This window comes from Arachis duranensis, chromosome 3 (genome assembly GCF_000817695.3).
Source record: "Arachis duranensis cultivar V14167 chromosome 3, aradu.V14167.gnm2.J7QH, whole genome shotgun sequence".
Lineage (NCBI taxonomy): Eukaryota > Viridiplantae > Streptophyta > Magnoliopsida > Fabales > Fabaceae > Arachis > Arachis duranensis.
This window is the reverse complement of record NC_029774.3, coordinates 87,622,088-87,631,647: the sequence shown is the minus strand read 5'-3', so window position 1 is coordinate 87,631,647 and position 9,560 is coordinate 87,622,088. Positions and strand designations below refer to the sequence as shown.

Sequence of the window (9,560 nt, the reverse complement as noted above, 5' to 3'; positions counted from 1 at the left end):
CTGGAATTTCTGAGGCTGATTTGCCACGCCGGTTTGGGCCATCAAATCTTGGGCAAAGTATGGACTATCATATATTGATGGAAAGCCCAGGATGTCTACTTTCTAACGCCGTTGAGAGCGCGCCAATTGGGCTTCTGTAGCTCCAGAAAATCCACTTCGAGTGCAGGGAGGTCAGAATCCAACAGCATCTGCAGTCCTTTTCAGTCTCTGAATCAGATTTTTGCTCAGAACCCTCAATTTCAGCCAGAAAATACCTGAAATCACAGAAAAACACACAAACTCATAGTAAAGTCCAGAAAAGTAAATTTTAACTAAAAACTAATAAAAATATACTAAAAACTAACTAGATCATACTAAAAACATACTAAAAACAATGCCAAAAAGCGTATAAATTATCCGCTCATCAGTGAATTCCCAACATAATTGGCTTGTTTCCAGTCACCTTCTTCTCCTATATTCACTCCTTCTTGAGTTGGTGATAAAGTGATGACTGCTGCAACTTGGTTTTCTTCCACCTTCTTGGTGAGATCTGCGAGCTGCTTGGTGATCATCTTATTTTGAGCCAGCAATGCATCCATGTGGTTCAGCTCTATTACTCCTCGAGTGTTGCTTCTTTCAGAAGCATAGAAGTAGTCATTCTCAGCTACCGTTTTAGTGACATCTATGGCTTCTTCAAGGGTTTTCTTGTTTAGATATCCTCCTGATGAATGGTCTACAGCCTTCTTTGACTCATAAGAAAGACCTTCATAGAAAATGTGAAGTTGAACCCACTCATTAAACATGTTCGGTGGGCATCTTCTTGTTAAGTCCTTGAATCTCTCCCATGACTCATAGAGAGTTTCACCATCTTGTTGCCTGAAAGTTTGCACTTCAGCTCTCAGCCTGTTAATTCTCTGAGGAGGGTAGAATCTTGCCAAAAATTTGTTCACTACATCTTCCCAATTTGTTAAGCTCTCCTTCGAAAAGGATTCTAGCCACTTGGATGCTTTGTCCTTGAGTGAAAAAGGGAACAAAATCAGCCTATAGACATCCGGATGGACTCTATTAGACTTCACAGTGTCACATATTCTCAGGAAGGTGGTTAGATGTTGATTGGGATCTTCTTGGGCACTTCCTCCAAATGAGCAGTTGTTCTGAACAAGGGTGATGTGCTGGGGTTTTAGTTCAAAGTTGTTGGCATGTATGGTGGGCTTTTGGATGCTACTTCCATAGTTTCCTGAGTTTGGATTGATGTAAGAGCCTAGAACTCTCCTCTCTTGCCCAACAGATTTGCAGGGCCTTCTCTGGCATGGTTGTGAGCTTATCCTTCATGATTGTTTTCCAAGTTCTCTTCCATGTTTGTTTCAAGGTACTCTTCCTCTTACTCAGCACCAACAATTCTTTTCCCTCTTGCTTCCCTCCTTGATCTTTGGAGGGTCCTCTCACATTCTAAATTAAAGAAAGTTAAAGCTCTGCCTCTTCTCCCTGTCATACAACTAACATAGCACACAACAAGAGATAAAATGAAGTGATTATTCTTGTAGAGTGATTGTTAGTTTGAGTGGTACAATTTATCAAACAATTAGTGGGTTAGTAAGCAGAATTGTAAGTAAATTCAAAGAAAAAGAAGATAACGAGGGGATAGGGGGTGAGGAAGAAACTAAATAAACTAAAGGTAAATGACTGAATAAAATAAACAAACAAAAGAAAAATGCTCAATCTAGTGAACTTCCAACGTAATCATTGTTTATACAAAATTAATACCCGGCAACGGCGCCATAAACTTTATGCATGAAAACTTGTCTCTCAACAAATTTTCCTTCGGCAACTATACCGAATTTTCGTCAAGTAAAAACTCACAATAGAGTGAGGTCCAATCCCACAGGGATTGATTGGTCAAACAACTTTAGTTGGAAGAATATGCTAGTTGAGCTAAACAGAGTGTAGTTGATTTTGCAGGAAATTAAATGGCAGAAAAGTAAATTGCAGGAAATAAAGTGCAGAATCTTAAATGGGGGAATCGGGGAGATGAACATGGAAATAAATGGCAGAAAGTAAAGAGAATGGGTAGGATCAGAGATGGGGAATTCATTGGGCTCAGGAGATGTTGTATTCTCCGGATCAAATTCATTTTCATCTCTTCCTCAATCAAAGCATCTATTGATCTCCTTGGCAATCTTAAGTGATTGGGTTCCAATTCCTTGGCAACTCCATCTCTCTAAGCTTGAACAATTGCCTAATTCCTTGATTTAATTGCTCCTGGGAAGAGATCAAGTGTGCTCACTGATTATACCACATGTATTGCCAAATCAAAGTGTTGGGAGGATTACATGTCACTATATCCGCCCAGACCCCAATTTGGTCCAACATGAGAAAGCATTTCTAGCATGATCTCCTCATCCCTTCTCCAAGGCTCAAAGGAGATCCAATTATGGAGAGTTTCTTTTCCAAGACAACTAACCAATTGAATTAAGATCGAAAGCTTTCTAGTAAATCAAGAGAAAAGAAAGAAGAAGGAAAATGAAAACTATAATTGATCCATCAAATTACAACAGAGCTCCCTAACCTAATGAAAGGGGTTTAGTTGTTCATAGCTCTAGAAATGGGAAATGGCAGAAAAGAATACATGCTTAGCTAGAAAAATGCAGAAAAGTAAATATACAGAGGGTAGTTCTCCAAAGTGCCAAGCTTCTCTATAGTTCAAAACTACTCCTATATATACTACTCTTCTTGATCTTCTAGTGAGTTCTTCGAGTCTTGTATGTAGGCCTTAGATCTTGAGTTAAAGTAGTTATAATCTTTAGTGGGCTCAGCTTGCAGAAAAGTGTGAGTTAGGCATGGGCATTAGTGATGTTAATTTCCAATAACGTTGCCTTGTGCCCCTTTTCCCTACGTTAGAGTTCATGTTAACTAGGTTAACGTGGCCACTAACGTGGTAGTGAATGCCATCTCTAATGTTAGTGACAAAGGTGAGTGTCACTAACGTTGGCTCATCAATCTCAGCTCCACGTTAACTTTCAAGTTAGTGGTCTTAACGTGACCACTAACGTGGGCAATGCTAGCTTGATCCAATGTTATTGACAAAGGTGAGTGTCACTAACGTTGGCATTGTCTTACCTTCCACGTTAGAGTTCATGTTAACTAAGTTAACGTGACTCTTAATGTGGCCAATTGCCACTTTGTAGCGTTAGTGGTGTTCACATTTACCACTAATGTTGGAGCTCCCTTTATCTCCACGTTAACTACCACGTTATTGTAATTAATGTGGCAATTAACATGGGTTTATGATGGCTTCGCAGGCGTTATTGTCGACCACCTTTCTCATTAACATTGCAAGCTCATTCCCATTCCACATTAGTGGTCACGTAAATTAAATTAACGTGGCTACTAACGTGGTTCTTCCTTGCTTCCTTTGTCCTAAAATCAAGCAAATAAAGTGCATCAAAGCTCTAGCCCAAGTCATGAGATTATGCATCATCAATTTGTCATTCCATCCTTGCAAAAATCCTCATGAAATCATGTAAAATTCACAATAGTTGCTTGAATCAAGATGTAAGTGTATTTTCATCCAAAACCTGCCTTATTCACTAAGAAAATGCATGAAACTACCCTAAAATAGTAAAGAAAAGGTCAGTGAAACTGGCCTAGATGCCCTGGCATCAGTGCTTGGGCTGAGCATTGAAGCTTTCACGTGTAGAGGTCTTCCTTGGAGTTAAATACCAGTTTGTAACTTGTTTCTGGCATTTGACTCTAGCTTGCAATTTGTTTCTGGCATTTAACGCCAGAATAGGGTAGAAAGCTGGTGTTAAACGCCAGCTTGTATCGTCTAAACTCGGGCAAAGTATGGACTATTATATATTGCTGGAAAGCCCTGGATGCCTACTTTCCAACGCAATTAAGAGCGCGCTATTTGGACTCTTGTAGCTCCAAAATTGTATTTCGAGTGCAGGGAGGTCAGAATCCAACAGCATCAGCAGTCCTTTGTCAGCCTCTGAATCAGATATTTACGCAGGTCCTTTGATTTCAGCCAAAAAATACCTAAAATCACAGAAAAACACACAAACTCATAGTAAAGTCCAAAAATGGGAATTTTGCTTAAAAACTAATAAAAATATACTAAAAACTAACTAAATCATACTAAAAACTATATAAAAATAATGACAAAAAGTGTATAAATTATCCGCTCATCACTAGCCTTCCAATACTTGTATGCCCATGCTAAGTTCTTCTTTAATGGCCTTTTTTGTTTATGATCATGATGCTTAGTTGTTTTGGAACTCACAAAACTCAAGTTGGTAGTCATAATGTCACAGCAACATGTTACAATCTAGCAATCAAACTATGCTTATTCACAACACACATGAATACAGAGAAGATAGAAGACAATCATGCAATTTAAAGTGCTGGAAATAAGTAGGAGGTAAAAGGAGCGTTACCACCTTGTAGTTCATTTTCACTGTTGTTGTCCTTTTCCTCCAATTCTTCCCCTTCCCAAACCAAACTTAGAATGCTTGTTTATCCTCAAGCAATAATTAAAACAGTGGTGATGGGGTCTATGATGGTTCATAAATGTCTTAAATAATAAACTATCAATAGTACATGTGTTTAAGCAAGCAAAATTAAAAATAATAGAGACATTTTGATTGCAAAAATAAGAATGTGTGCATGATACATTGCATAAAATATAAGTGGCACACCAAACTTTGTGTGACACTTTCACTTGGAATTGATGCAAGTATCCAATAAAGATTGGAAACAAATTTTTGTTGCATAGCAATACCAAACTTAGAATGCAATCACATGTCAATTTATTTGAACTAAAACTAAACAAAGGAAACTGTTCTATGCTAATACACAATCATCAAGCGAAGAATTTTTCACAAGTAAGGATTTCTTGATGAGGTATTAACAACAATAGTTAGGGAGCAAAAATAAAAGAAAGTATCAAAAATAAAAGAATTTGTCACAAGTAAGGATTTCTTGGCATCTCACTTTATCCTTTGAAATTCAGAATGATTGGTATCTATAGGAACTCAGAATTTCAGATAGTGTTATTGATTCTCCTAGTTTAATACGTTGATTCTTGAATACAGCTACTTTATGAATCTTGGCCATGGCACTAAGCACTTTGTTTTCCAGTATTACCACTGGATACATAAATGCCATAGACACATAACTGGGTGAACCTTTTCAGATTGTAACTCAGCTTTGCTAGAGTCCCCAGTTAGAGGTGTTCAGAGTTCTTAACCACACTCTTTTTGCTTTGGAGCACGACTTTAACCACTCAGTCTCAAGCTTTTCACTTGGACCTTCATGACACAAGCACATGGTTAGGGACAGCTTGATTTAGCTACTTAGGCCTAGATTTTATTTCCTTGAGTCCTCCTATCCATTAATGCTCAAAGTCTTGGATCTTTTTTACCCTTGCCTTTTGGTTTAAAGGGCTATTGGCTTTTTTTGCGTGCTTTTTCTTTTTCTTTCTTTTTCTTTTTTTTTTTTGCCAATTTTTTCTTTTTTTTCGCAAGCTTTCTTATTCACTGCTTTTTCTTGCTTCAAGAATTAATTTTATGACTTTTTATATTATCAATAACATTTCTCTTTATTCATCATTCTTTCAAGAGCCAACAATTTTAACATTCATAAACAACAAGATAGAAAATATGCACTGTTTAAGCATTCATTCAGAAAACAAAAAATATTGCCACCACATCAGAATAATTAAACTAATTTCAAGATAAAATTTGAAATCCAAGTACTTCTTGTTCTTTTGTAATTAAGCACATTTTTCATTTAAGAGAGGTGAAGGATTCATAGAATTATTCATAACTTTAAGATATTGACACTAGACACTAATGATCATGTAATGAAGACACAAACATGGATAACACATAAAGCTCAAAACCAAAAACAGAAAAATAAATAGACAAAGAGATTAAGGAATGAGTCCACCTTAGTGAGGGTGGCGTCTTCCTCTTGAAGAACCAATGGTGCTCTTAAGCTCCTCTATGTCTCTTCCTTGCCTTTGTTGCTCCTCCCTCATAGCTTTTTGATCTTCTCTAATCTAATGGAGAATGATGGAGTGCTCTTAGTGCTCCATCCTTAGTTGGTCCATGTTGTAACTCAAGCCTTCCAAGGAGGTGTTGAGTTGCTCCCAATAGTTATGTGGAGGAAATTGCATCCCTTAAGGCATCTCAGGGATTTCTTGATGAAGATCCTCCTTATGCTCTTGTTGAGGTCCATGAATGAGGTCTCTTGTTTGCTCCATCCTTTTCTTAGTGATGGGCTTGTCCTCTTCAATGAGGATGTCTCCTTCTATGTCAATCCCAGCTAAATTGCATAGATGACAAATAAGATGAGGAAAGGCTAACCTTGCCAAGGTGGATGACTTGTCAGCCACTTTGTAAAATTCTAGAGGTATGATCTCATTAACTTCCACTTCCTCCCCAATCATGATACTATGGATCATGATGGCCCGATCCACAGTCACTGAATATTGGTTGCTAGTAGGAATGATGGAGCATTGGATGAACTCCAACCATCCTCTAGCCACAGGCTTAAGGTCCGGTCTTCTCAATTGAACTGGATTGCCTCTTGAGTCTCTTTTCCATTGAGCTCCTTCTATACATATGTCCTTGAGGACTTGGTCCAACCTTTGATAAAAGTTGACCCTTCTAGTGTAGGGGTGTACGTTTTCTTGCATAATTGGCAAGTGGAACGCCAACCTTACATTTTTCAGACTGAAATCTAAGTATTTCCCCTGAACCATTGTAAGCCAATTCTTTGGATTCGGGTTCATACTTTGATCATGGTTCCTGGTGATCCATGCATTTGCATAGAACTCTTGAACCATTAAGATTCTAACTTGTTGAATGGGGTTGGTAAGAACTTCCCAACCTCTTCTTCGGATCTTATGTCGGATCTCTGGATACTCATTTTTCTTGAGCATGAAAGGGACCTCAGGAATCACCTTCTTCTTGGCCACAACTTCATAGAAGTGGTCTTGATGGACCATTGAGATGAATTTCTCCATCTCCCATGACTCGGAGGTGGAAGCTTTTGCCTTCCCTTTCCTCTTTCTATAGGTTTCTCTAGCCTTAGGTGCCATAAATGGTTATGGAAAAACAAAAAGCAATGCTTTTACCACACCAAACTTAAAAGGTTTGCTCGTCCTCGAGCAAAATAAGAAAGAAAGAAGGAGAAGAAGAAGAAAAATAGAGGAGATGGAGGGAGAAGTGAATTCGCTAAGATGGTGGAAATGTGTATGTGTTGTATGAATATGAAGGAGTAGTGAGGGGTTTATATAGAGGAGAGGGGAGGGTTAGGATTCGGTCATTAGGGTTGGGTTTGGGAAAATTGTTTGAATTTGAAAGTGAGGTAGGTGGGGTTTTTGGGGAAGATATATGGAGGTAATTGGTGGGGAGGTGAGGGGGAAGAGTGAATGAGTTTATCGGTGAGGGGTATTTGGGGAAGAGTATTGTGGGAGGGTAGGTGGGGATCCTGTGGGGTCCACAGATCCTGAGGGGTCAAGGATGTATCATCCCTGCTCCTATTAGGCGTGTAAACGCCCTCACAGTGCAATCCTCGCATTTAACGCCAGATTGCTGCTTGTTTCTGGCGTTAAACGCCAGTTTTTATTCCTCTCCTGGCGTTAAACGCCAGGCTGCAACCTGTTTCTGGCATTTAACGCCAGTCTGGTGCTTGTTTCTGGTGTTTAACGCCCAGAATGGTGCCAGACTGGGCGTTAAACGCCTATTCTGCTACCTTATTGGCGTTTAAACGCTAGTAAGTTGCTCCTCCAGGGTGTGCTATTTTTAATGCTGTTTTTTTCTTTTGATTTTTGCAATTGTTTTTGTGACTCCACATGATCATTGATGTGTGGAAAACGATCCAACACAAAACTCACCGGCAAGTGTACCGGGTCGCATCAAGTAATAATAACTCACATGAGTGAGGTCGATCCCACAGGGATTGAAGGATTGAGCAATTTTAGTTTAGTGATTGATTTAGTCAAACGAATCAAGTTTTGGTTGAGTGGGTTGTATTTAACAGAAGCTAAATTGCTTGGAATGTAAAGGGAGAGGGGGAAATTGCAGTAAATTAAAGAGCAGGAAAGTAAACTTGCTGAATTGTAAAGAACAAGAATGTAAATGACTGAAACTTAAAGTGCAAGAAATGTAAATTGCAGTAACTTAAAGTGCAAGAAATGTAAATTGCTTGAATATAAAAAGGGAATTAAGGATTGGGAATTCAGAATTCCAGCAAGAGAAAGTAGATTGCAACAATTAATAAAGTAGAAGATGAATTAGAAGCAATTAGAACTCAAACAGTAAAGAAATTAAGTGCAGCAAAGGTTCACAGAAGAACCAAAAGGAAATTGGGATCTCAGGACTCCAGAGACTAGGTAGCAAAGCCTAGATCTCAATTGCCCTCCGAGATCCAAGTTCTCAAAGCAATTGACAAGAAATTGAAGAAGAAGCAGTAAAGGGAATGTAAATTGAACTCAATTATGCAGAAAAGTGTTTAAAGAGATTTTGAATGGAGATTGAGATAGAATTCCCTCAATTCTTCACACCCAAAACTCAAAACAAGGAAATGAAAAATGCCCAAGCAAGAACGAGGAAGAAGAGAGATCAATTCTCCTTCCCAATTCTCTGAAATCTCAGTGAAGACACCAAGAGAAGTTCCAAAGTGCAAAAATAAAATTCAAAGCTCAAAGGAAGTGAAAAATTCAAAAGCTAAGCAAAAAGTTTTTAATTACATCAAACTAGCTCCTATTTATACACTTTCTATTCTTGGATTTTGGGATTTGGATGGGCTTTTGATTTGGTGAAGAAATGAATTAAATTGGAATTTTAATTGAATTTTCGGCCCAAAAATAATAGTTCCCAGGAGGCTGCCCTGCCCTTGTGGAGGGCAGGGCAGAAAATTGATGTGTGGTGCGGCTTGGTGCGGGCTGGTGCGGTCTTGGTGTGCAGAACGCTGCCCTGCCCTCGCGGAGGGCAGGGCAGGAAAAATTGGTGCGCCAAAGATGTGCCACGGTGCGTGCTGATGCTGCCAGAATCATGCCATGATGCGCCAGAATGGTGCCTTGGTGCACAGGACGCGAGGGTAGGGCAGAAAAAGTTGGTGCGCCAGAATTGTGATTTGGTGCGCGCTGGTGCTGCCAGAGTCATGCCGTGGTGCGCCAGAATTGACCCTTGGTGCGCCAGATTCATGCACCAACAAAATGCTGCCCTGCCCTCGCGGAGGGCAGGGCAGTGTTTCCAAAATGAATTCCCGCGTTCGAATCCTGGCTGCTACACACGCTTATTCATTTTCTTTGGCTTTCTTGGCACGGTAATGGGACTTAGTTCCTTGCTTCCTCATGGTCCCGTGTTCAACTCTTGTGGCAAGCATTTGGAGACATTTTCTTTTGATTTTCTCCCCTTGTGAGCCCGATACTGCCCTTGTGGAGGGCAGGGCAACATTTTCTTCTTCTTGGTTCCAAGGCACAAATTTGTGCTCTGCCCTTGTAGTGGGCAGGGCAGAGTTGCCTTCTTTGCCTTGTTCCCTTATGTTGCCCTCCTAGAGGGCAGTGTGCC

At 39.6% G+C, this 9,560-nt stretch overlaps 1 non-coding gene and 1 pseudogene across 1 annotated transcript; one reads left to right on the top strand and one right to left on the bottom strand.

Annotated features, from left to right (window-relative positions):
* The window catches only part of LOC127745557 (uncharacterized), a 144,784-nt pseudogene that overhangs the window by 80,673 nt on the left and 54,551 nt on the right, over positions 1 to 9,560 (bottom strand).
* LOC127746360 (small nucleolar RNA R71) lies at positions 777 to 884 on the top strand. The gene has a single exon (XR_008007979.1). It is a non-coding gene; the product is annotated as a small nucleolar RNA R71 (small nucleolar RNA).